General features: G+C 40.4%; 1 long non-coding RNA gene across 1 annotated transcript in view; it reads left to right on the plus strand.

Moving 5' to 3' along the window:
* LOC137095955 (uncharacterized) overlaps positions 1 to 3,019 on the plus strand; it is a 78,981-nt gene extending 75,962 nt beyond the window's left edge. Inside the window, exon 3 of the long non-coding RNA XR_010909099.1 lies at positions 2,617 to 3,019. This is a non-coding gene — a long non-coding RNA (uncharacterized lncRNA). The remainder of the gene's footprint in view (positions 1 to 2,616) is intronic.
* The last annotated feature ends 8,450 nt before the right edge of the window (positions 3,020 to 11,469 follow it).

Here is an 11,469-nt window from a genome sequence, read left to right on the forward strand (position 1 = left end):
CCACAGACCAATGCTGCTGTCTGGGAGTGCCCCTCTAGGAAAGAATGGAGCCCCTGTGGCAATGTCAATCCCCATCCCAGATAGGTGACTCAGCATGATATCATGGTAGATGATATTGAAAGCCATTGAAAGGTCCAGCAGAACTAACAGGAACACATTCCCCCATCCAGTCCACTGCATACGTCATTCACGAAGGTGATCTGACTAGATCTACAATGGCTCTATATCCCAGGATCTGATCCGAGATTATCTGCTGTGAACTGGATTATATGAGTCTACATTGTCAAATACCTGGGATAAACAGATAATCTGGGATTAGATCCTGGGATATAGGGCAGTGTATATCCAGCCTAAGTTGTCTCTATTCATACCCAGGTCTTAAACTATACTGAAAAGGATCTAGATAATCTGCCTGATCTAGGATCCTCTGGAGTTGGGATGGAATGGAATGTTGAAAACTAGCTATAGTTATCTAATATCGTTGGATCCAATCAAGCTTCCATTGGAAGAGCTTCCTTCAAGCGTATTGGGCCCCTCCTTTGTTGTAAAGAGGCATTAATTGCTTCTCTTACCCACTCAATCAGTCCTTCTCTGGCCTGTTTAATGAGCCAAGTGGGGCAAGGGTCTAATACACATCTGGTGACTCTTATCCCTCCAAAGATCCTGTCCACATCCTCAGTTTACACAAGCAAAAAATATATAAAACCCCACCAACACAAGAAAAATCCAGGAACTCTGTAACATCTTTGCCATGTTGATGGGTCAAAATGGTTCAAGCCTGATCTAAAGCAAAACATGGCACCCACATGTTCTTACTTACACAGTCCTTTGATGACAGAAAAGTAACGAAGAAATAGGAAGAATCTCTGTTGTTTATCACATAGAGCCTTAATAGTTCATCATGGATGAAGAGACTAGTTCTGGCTGACTTGTTTCTATTCGTGTGCATGTTAATGCTCTTTGCATTCCCAGGATATTTGTCTTTACAGACTGCAAGGTGACAGTACCTGTGCCTAATGCCTCTAAGTGCTCCTTTGCAGGATGCACCATGGTCTATAACCCTGAGGCACTAAAGTGTTTAATGATGTTACTGTATGTACCTGGTTAGTATTCTCTGAGATGATCTTATAGGAATGTGTAGTATACGAAGTTATACATCTCAAAACTAATTTAAGATTAGGGATAGGAAATCTCTCAAGGGTGTGACATCCTTAGAGCATAAAAACTTCTAACAATACAGACAATCAGGGGCCTGCCTTTTTTGCAGTCCCAAAATATACTAGAAAGGTTTTCAACAAAAGAGTATATGTAAATTTGGCTATTTAACAAACATGTAGTCTTCCTGAAACTAAATAAATTTTCCAACCCTGTTCTTTGTAGCAAAGCTGTTTACTTTGGGGTTTTTTAATTATGTTTTTAATGGTACTCCTTTAAATCTGTTTTCATTTTGAATTGTATTACTTAAATTGTTTTTAATATTGATAGTTCAGAATGTTTTAAATCTTTTGTATGTTTTAATTATACAATGGCCCTTGATATCTGCTGGAATTTAGTTCCAGGATACACACACACATCCTGTGGATACCAAAATCTCTAAATGCTCAAAGTTGCTTGAGGCACATACAATCCCTTTCTGGTTCATTTTGGGGGTATGACTATCTTCTAGGGCTACTGCTAGCCTATTTTGTGTGCATTGGGTTTGGTTTTATTTACAAAAAAATTCAAAAATCCCCCAAAATCAGGAGATGTGCTAATCTGAACTGGGTTATCTGAGTCCACACTGCCATATATTCCAATTCAAAGAAGATGTGGGATTTTATTCAGCTGTGTGGAAGGAGACTAAGAAGCAAAATCCTCACCCTATCTGTTGTAGTAGAACCTGTAAGTAACGTTGGAAGCAATAGTATGGGTGCCAGAAGGGGAAAACGGGAAAACTTGTGAGCAGGAGTCAGATGAGGAACAACAGAGGAAAAGGATCCAGGATATACTTATGGCACCTACAAATGAGGACTCTTTTGAGGGGTTTTCTGGGGATGAAGGCTCAATGAGTGAAGGAGAGGAGGGAGACACAATGGCTGGGAATAGAGAAAGAAAGAGGGTTACTCGGGAGCAGGAATCGGATGAGGAGCAAAAAAGGAAGAGGATCCAGGATATACTTAGGGCACCTACGGATGAGGAATCATTTGAGGGTTTCTCTGGGGATGATGGGTCACAGAGTGGGGAAGATGGGGGTGGCACTGTGGATTGGGCTAAGTTAAAGAAGTGCAAGCTATTTGTGTGGAGCCAACATCTAGCAATACATTTATGGGATACTCTGGAAGTGAAGATTGGCAATCGGGGAATACAGCTGAGTCTTGGGGGGATCTAAGTCTTGACAGGAAATGGAGAAGATGGAGGGATGGGAGTGGGACTTCACATGAAGAGTTGGGAGCAGCTGCAAGGGATAATCGTGGGGCGGTGTCAATTCATCTTCTGATGATGATGATGTGTGATGAAGTGGGTTCTGAAATGGGGAATCTTTGCAGAAGGCAAAGTGTTGGTATACGTTCGTGCATTGGGTACTGTTTTGACTTGTTGCTGCCTGTTCATGTTAGGCATTGGGTTTGGGATCTGCAGGTTGCTGTTCCTGTTCGTGTGTGCTTTCGACTCGGATTGGATTCCCGTGAGTATGGATTTCCCCCTTCCTTGACCTTGGACCGGCTTGACTACAACACTACTTCTGTGGACTTTGGAACTTTGCTACTTTGGATTCCTCCTGCTATGATCCTGGACTTTATTTGACTACATTTTCCTCCTTGCGGCTTCCCTGCTTTGTTAACCATTTACTTGCTGTGCCTTTTCTTTGTGTGACTTCAGAGTACTGTGTTTGATTTGGTTCTTTTGTCCAAATAATCTGGATTATACTTTTGTTTACCCTTTTGAACCAGGACCGGTTTTACCTTTGAGTTTTGACCAGAGGCACTGAGTTAAGTGTCTGAGTCCTTTTCCTTTGTTCAAATAAACTCTGTTTTGGAACTAACTCTGAGTCTGGCCCTTTAAGGCGTCTGTGATTCTGACAATGTCCCACAATAAGTAGAGCCATGATAACGCTCACCACCAGTTTGATAAAGGACATCATTGTTAGTTACTAACAGGGGTTTTGGGAGGCAGAGGGAGGGTGGTTGTCTACTTCATGCTTCCTTTGGGACGGGAAGTATTAATAATCCATGTAATGAATTGGCATTACTCTCCCTCTTGTGTATAATAAGCAGATGCACTGCAGGACAGCAAAGGCCCAGGTACCTTGGTAAGCAAGATTATCTGTGCTGTGAAAGGGCATTAATCTATTATTATCTCTCCAGTATAAAGGAATATGGAATGGCAACTACCATTAAGCTCTTGCTTATCAATGTGTTTTGTATTTGTGGTGCCAAAGTGTCTTTTCTGTGAACTGGTAAGAACAGCCACCTAATAATCTTGACTCAGGGATGCCCATTTAACCCAGTTCAGGTCTCTGGGTCTCATTCCTGTTTGGAGGAGTTGAGCAATTAGCAGATTTCAACACACTGTTCGGGATTTCTGACTCGTAGCAAATGGTTCAAGTTGAAGCATTGGAAATGAGAGACAGTGCTAATTCTACTTTGACACTGAGCCACATCAAATTAGGAGAGAGAAATGCATTTAATTAAGACATCCAGGGAATCATAACGACCATTTTGTGATTTATCACTGAATTTTTAAAAGTTAACTTTGTTTCAGAGTGACTTTTCTTATATTAAAATTCAGGACCATTTACATCAACTTTCTCCGTGCATATTTCAAACTCTGGGAGAGCTAAGTTTGAATTAGTGCCAATGTGCGGACATTGTTCATTAAGACATACTATGTGTGCCCTGAGGAAAGGTCAAGAGATCCTGAAATACAGAAACAGTCTTATCAACACCTGCTCCAGAATAATGATTAGATCCCAAACCACTTTTTAACACCCTGGGGATTAAGATTGGTAACAGTTCCTCTGACCTGCAATTATTTGGCAAGTTGGTGGTTTCCAACATGCTCTCTTGTGACAAGACAATGATGAAGCATTCCATGAAAGCTCTACTTAGCTACCTGATGTGTAGGGGCACTGCTCTTGTAGTTGCTCAAGGGACAGCAGACAAACAGAGAAGAAACAAAATTGTCTACTGTGGTGATGAGAGATCAGAGGTCAGTGCCCTTGAATTAGGAGAAATATAAAAGAACTCAAAAGAAGTCAAATAAACCGACCATAAACACTTGATCACACACATCATAGTCCTTGGTTAGTTTGATACCTAGTCGCATTTCTTGCCTCCTTGGGAGAGAAAATATTGGGTAGTGGAGCAATTGCTCATAGGTCAAATACAAGGTCACTCAAAGGCAGACTTTTTGAAAAAAAAGGAAAACACTGGGGGGATGTTCCTTTTGTTAAAGACATCATGACACATGATTTAAATTGAAATGGCTCATGACTTCTCTCTGCTTCTCCATCACCATTTTTACAACTGGAATCAAGTTCTTTCTAAATTTATTAGCCTATTTATAGAATTAGTTCTTATAATCACATAGAGCATTATTTAACCTGGTTATGATATACAGAACAAGTCCTCCCAGAATCCCCTGGATTTAAACAAGTGTAGACTAGTATCAAATATCATGAGTGTAAGATGTTTAAGACGACACCCTCCTAACTCCAGGCAATCTTGGATGTTATCTAGACCCATTCAGAGTACCAGTACGGTTACCTTAGTGCACTGCGTCTTAAACTATGGATCCTGACCCCAAATATGGTCCCCTTAACTCAACGTTGGGGTCCTGAAAAATTAGTGATAATATAAAAATTCTGTGTGCCACCTATTGGCTGTTTTAGACATTCACACAAATATATTGTACAATGTTTATAGTGGACTCTGCAGAAGGTGCTTCAGCTGTACTTCATGAAAAGGAAAATTTGCCTGTTTAGCAAATATTGCAAATGCTGATTTGTTATCAATAAATGTTTTATTTACTATATCTACTTTAAATACCTATATACCAAGGGTGACATTAAAAATTCTCAATATGAAAAGAAGAACAGGAAGAATATTGACTGGAAGAATAAGTACCAACTGGTGCTTTTTGGCTCTCTCAACGGCATTCAATATCATTGACAATTGAATCCTTCTGGAACATCTGTGGGGGGGGGGGGGGGAGAAAATTGGAAGCATTGTGTTTCAGTGGGTCCAGTCCTATCTCTCATGTAGTTTCCAGATGGTGGTGCTTGGGGCTATTTGCTCCACAAAAAAGAGAGGAGCTGTTATGTGGCATACCACAAGGTAACATTCTATCCTCATTGTTTTCCAACATTTATATGAAACCACTGGGAGTGATCATCTGAAAGCATGGGTAAGAGTACTATTCTTATGCCCAAATATATTTCACCATGCCTTCAAAAACTGTCTCAGCTAAGGACACTGTGTCTCCTCTGAATTAATATCTGGAACAGGTAATGGGTTGGAGGAGGAAAAGCAAACTGAAGTTGTGCTGACCTGTTTTAGCGATATTAACCAGTCCTTGACTGGATTACTTTACCCTGAAAGACTGTGATCACGGCTTGTGGATGTTTCTGGGTCGGTCATTCCAAATGATGGCTCAGATAGATGTGATGTCCAGAGTGCCTATTATCAGCCTTAGCTGTTACACCCTAGAACCCTGATGTTCTTAATCTAACATTCGAACCATTACACTAAATGTATTTTTCCTTGAGAGTTACTGTATACTTAATAACAATGCACAACCCAAATAATAAGCCAAACTTGAATTAGATTTTTTTCAGTTGTAACAATCTTTTAAGCCAAAGGTGGGGCTCTCATGACTTCAAGGCTTAAATTTTACTGGTACAGTGTTCCCTCACCACTTTGCAGTTCGCTTTATGCGGACTCGCTGTTTTGCGGGTTTTTTAAAAAAATTTTTTAATAAATATGAATCTATTGGTGCTGGCAGGCCATTGATTGGCACTGGTGGAAGGAAGGGCACTGAGACATTGCTGTCAAGGAAAGAGAAGGAGGAGAGGAGGCTGCCACCAAGAGCAAAGGAAATACCACTACCTTTAACAAGCTGCCTTCTCTTCTCCCTTCTGCACCTCCCTCCTACTCCAGTGAGCTCTCCCTCCACCTCCCGGCCTGCCTGCCTGCCTGCGCCATGGGCCATTGTGCCCAGTAAGAAGAACCAGCTGGTCCCCAAAGAGGTAAACAGGTGGGCTCAAGGCCCAAAGGCACTGGAGGCAGAGGGGACAGGGTTGGGGACAGGGTCGGGAGGGTAAAGGCTACCTTTGGCAGAGAAGGCCTCAGCCAAGCAGGCGCTCTTTCCCTTCCTTCTTGCCTGAGGGCCCGGCCTTTCCATAGTGGCCTCATTGGCCTTGCATTGAAGCACTGGTGATTTAGGAAGGAGGGGGGAAGAGGAGGAGGAGGGGGGAGGGGAGCCAGATATTCCCATTTCGCAGATTTTCACTTATTGTGCGAGGTCCTGGAATGAAACCCCCACAATAAGTGAGGGAACACTGTCCAAACCACAGTGAAATTAAACCAATTGCTGAATGGGCAGTCAACATGTACAAAGCAGTTTGTCCACTCCAGCTAAGGCTGCCAATAGTACATAGGCCTATATGGACTACAATGTCAAGCATCCCTAGTCAGCAAAGTTAATGATGAGAAATTATTTATTTACATTATTTCTATCCCACCCATTTCAGCCCGAAGGCGACTCAGGGCGGTATACACAGTCGGCACAATTCGATGCCGAAACAAATTACAAATTACATACATTGATAAAGCAAAAACATCAAGTGCAATTAAACATAAACGACAGTGCATAATAAACAATTTAAAAAGAAACTATGTCCTCTCGTTCAAATCTTCATCCGTTACATTGTCTTGGCCGTTCCTGGGTCAATTTCCAACTCTAGTTTGTCTGCTTACTCTAGGGTTCCGAATGCTTCCAAAATTCTGAGAGCTTCAGCCCAATATCCATAAGGCCACATAATCCCCATCTTAGCACTTAGCAGGTGACTTTATGATAATAAGTCTAACACTATGGGAGTGCGAGGAAACAATAAAATATACTAATGGAGGTCTAACAGGACAAGGAGAAGACCTGGTTATGGCTCACGAATGGAACACTGAAGAAGGAGACAGAAGGCTTCATCCTTACAGCTCAGGAGGAAGCAATCAGAACAAATGCAATTAAGGCCAGGATTGAAAAATTAACTGATGACCCAAAATGCAGACTCTCTAAGGAAACTGATGAAACCATCGATCATATTCTCAGCTGTTGCAAGAAAATTGTACAGACAGACTACAAACAGAGGAAAAGAAAAAAAGTTTTGATTATTATTATTATTAAAACTGGAACATGTATGGCCAAGCAATATCAATGTGTGGTCATGATGACAAAATATATTAATGAGGAAAAACACATAAATTGTAAGAAGCTGCAGAAGTTTACTTTTGGCTGAGCTTTCTTGCAAGGGCAAGATTTTGTGACCTCTTTTCCTCTGTCTTTGCTGAGTTAATTGAATGGACACTACTTTTGCACTTTGAACTCAGATTAGAGTCATAGTAGTAAATTGTGAACAAAGAAAAAAGTGGGGGAAGGAGAGAGAAATATTAGGATATTTTGAAAACAGATGAAAAGTTGGGACAACGGAGGATTATTCAGGACTATTCCTCCTGAATCAGAACTGTTGTAGGGTACGTATTACATAACAACTACAGGCATGAGCAAACTTCAGCCTTTCAGATGTTTAGGATTTCAACTCCCAGAAATCCCAGCCAGCTTACCAGCTGTTAGGAAGAATCTAGGAGTTTATTTCTGCAGTAATATACAGAGGATAATAATTCAACAAAAGTAGAATCACATTAGTTCTGAGGCCAACACAAGCCTCTAATATGCCCTTAATATTAATCTGATTATTTCTATCTCTGAAAAAAGGGTCCTGCCCTCTGTTTTTACTCTCTAAACATTAGCATGCCCATGGGCTGTAACCCATTGCAAGGGCTGTAACCCATTGCATGTTCAGCATTAATGGAAGTAAACACTATAGCTGTAGACACATAGAAATATACATTGTTCCTGATTATTTAAAAAATGTTACAGACATACAAATGGATGTCTGTGGGACCATCTGAATGTACATCTGTAGAGGATGATAGTGAATGAACACGAGTGTCCAAGAAACAACATGACGCTGTTACCATTTGCGAGAGTAGCAGCAAATGAATCAACGTACGTTGTGTTTACAGTTTCCTTATTATGGAAAAACCAAAAGTATTAAGATGCTCTAACTGCATCCTGCACTGCAGAGCCAGCACTAGGCATAAGATTTGAATTCGTGATGTTCACAGTACTTTCTAGTTCCATGTTTCTAGAAATGATTGGCAGATATCATAAAGAAAAACGAAAGTAATGAAGAAAGCAATTGCTTGCTTTAAACAAACAGCCTGAAGAAACAAAAAAAAACCGTGCAGAAATATAGACTTTTCTATATTTTTATGGAATGCTTTGATTTTTATCTGCAGGAATAAGAGTTAAAAGTAAAAAGTGGGGGGGATGGAAAGTTACATTCACAGTGGTGGTTCCCTGAAAAACATTCAACTCGTGCTTCCATACCTGGCAATCAAATAAAAGAACTCTGTTCCTCTGTCTTTGTTACTTAATTGGTCAGCAATAAAAGAAAACCGGCTATGCTCTAAGCCCCTAAAACAGGGCTACTGTGTAGGAGGTCATATTTGATGCTTTGGCTGCACCTGATGCTTCTTTTTTGCAAGAGTTACAAGAAAGGTCAAAATGGATGTGGAAATCTCAAATACTTTAAGCATACTGTTTGGGAATGAGGGTCTAAGGAAGGTGTGAGAGGGTTAGTTTTTTCTCCATACCCTCATGGTGGGCAACTCCACCAGCCAAAAAACACACCAGAAATGGATTTTGTTTTCTATTTTCAACCCATGTGCTCTGTTGGAGAACTATTTCAAAGATTTCCACTACTGCTGGAGACCTCTGGAAGTAGAAATTGACCAGTTTAAGACCATTTGTGCTCTTTTTGCAATTTTTTTCCAGAGATATTTTGGTTTGGGTTCTTACATTTGAAAAACAAAAAAAGCCAAATGCAGCATCACGGGCTATAGTTTTCCTTGCCTTGCATTGTAATTTAAAACTGCATTGCTATGTGCATATTTGAACAATTCGCATATGTGCCATCAATTGATAGTGTTATTTCTATTATTTATTTATTATTTATTTATTTATTTATTTTCTTTGCTTATATACTGCTGTTCTCAACCCGGGGGCGACTCACAGCGGCGTGTGTCTTGAAGTTATCTTGCTTGTGTGATGTCGTGCAGGCCCGTAGCCAGGATTTCAATTCGGGAGGGGGGGGGGCTGAGTTTGTTTCAGGGGGGGGCTGAGTCTGAGTGAAAGAGGGTCTACCTTAGCAAACCTTTTTTATGGTTACCCCAATACCCCCATGCATATGGGATATATTGAGTATGGTGATCAGATCATGATATGAATAAACATAACAGTTTAAATAATGCACCAGTAAGGCCTTTTCGCGAACCACCATCAGAATTTTGGGGAGGGGCTGAAGCCCCCATGCCCCCCCCCCCCCAGCTACATGCCTGATGTCGTGGTTTGAGTGTTAGATTAGGACTCTGAGAGGTCAAGGTTAAAATCCCCACTAGAATATGGAGATTCAGTGGGTGACTTTGGTCAAATCAGATGCTCACAGCCTCAGAAGAAGGCAATGGCAATCCCCCTTTAACAAATATTACTCTTTCCCCTCCCAAATTGATAGGGTTGCCTTAGGGTTGCCATAGGTTGGACACAACTGGAAAGCACACAACCAGCCAAACAACTCACACTATTCCAAATCATAACACTTAGTGGCATTATGAAGTGACAGAAATTTCCCACCTCCATTCCCAACTTTATATTTGATCTGAGGAAAAAACAAACAAACTGGAGCTTAGAGCCATTTTCTTCCTTGGCCTTTTTGAAAGAAGGATCATGAGTATGTAGAATGTTTCCATCAGTTCTGGATTTTGGAGAAATGAGGCCCTGTGCTAGTTAAGTTATGGGCCCTGAGGGAGGTTGACCCAGTAGGCCTACATTGCCTGCTTTGTGGCACACTCCCATAGACTATCAACTCTATCATAATGTCTGGAATTGCTCCAAAACAGAACACCTTCAAATTTAGAATAAGCAAAATCCAATGTAAAAAATATTTTTGGCAGGAAGATGGTTTTCCTGGCCAATGGGGTCCTGTGCTTAAGCTGGTTTCCTTTGCAGTACGTGATAAATGCGATCCTCAAAGAAAGCTCTTCCTTAAGATCCTCCTATCACTTCAACTGGCATGGCACTTATGAGATAAATGGAATGTGGGGTGGGAGGGAGAGGACTGGGGTTTCTCATAGGAGTCACCATTATACCTCATCTTGCATCACTGGAAAAATGAAAAGACATTATCAGATTCTGAGTTTCCAAAAGCAAAATATCATGAATTTTCAGTGAGGGCAATTGGTTTTGTTGAGTTCCTCTTTTTCTAAATTTAAAGTGAGTTGCTCATGATTAACTCACAGCATGTCTGAACTTGGATGAGAATTCATATTCTGCCATAATTCTTATGAAGGCAAACAGCTCTGTAAACAAATTTAGGACAACCACTATTTCTCAGATTAACCTTTGAAGGTTATTGTGAATACAGAATAGAAAATACCATGTATATCCCACATGTGCTGTTGTTCAGTAGAAAGATGGGATGGAAATACTAGTAAAAAGAAATGGTGATAACAGCAATAATGTTAGCCATTTCAAACATGTGATTCCATGACCAACACCACTCCACATACATTGAAGACTTGGTGACTACAAGTATCCACCTGTTCCTATTATGGGTTGGGCCACATTGACTAATCAAACATTAAAAATAATCTTGTATGGCTTTGAATGTTGATGTGTACCAGATGGAACTGTCCTATACAACAATTCCATTGTATTCACATTTTGGAAAGCTACTTGTAAGAAAAACCGAACATAACAGTATGCTGAAATCATATATAAATCAGCAAAGGATAATGCTCTGGATCTTAGAGCACCATTCTGCTCAATTATGGATGGCTTCAGCTTGTCATTATATTCATTCTTCTTAAATCGCCTTCACCAGGATGAACAAATATTGTATTGAGTAAAATATGGGGTATTTTCTGACCCCAATGAAAATTCCAGGTTTTTTCATGATTAAGGTCAAGGCAAGGATACAATATACACTTTTTTTTTATTTCCTGTCCCCAATGAGGGTTCCAGCATACAAACTCCTTTTCCAAATAGGTTCAAACTGTGGACAATCAGAGCATGTTACTTCACATTCATTGCATCATGGATTACCAAAAAAAAAAAAAAAACACCATGAAGAATTATTTTTGCCCCAATAATTTGCAA

This window comes from Anolis sagrei, chromosome 1, assembly GCF_037176765.1.
Source record: "Anolis sagrei isolate rAnoSag1 chromosome 1, rAnoSag1.mat, whole genome shotgun sequence".
Taxonomy (NCBI): Eukaryota; Metazoa; Chordata; class Lepidosauria; order Squamata; family Dactyloidae; genus Anolis; species Anolis sagrei.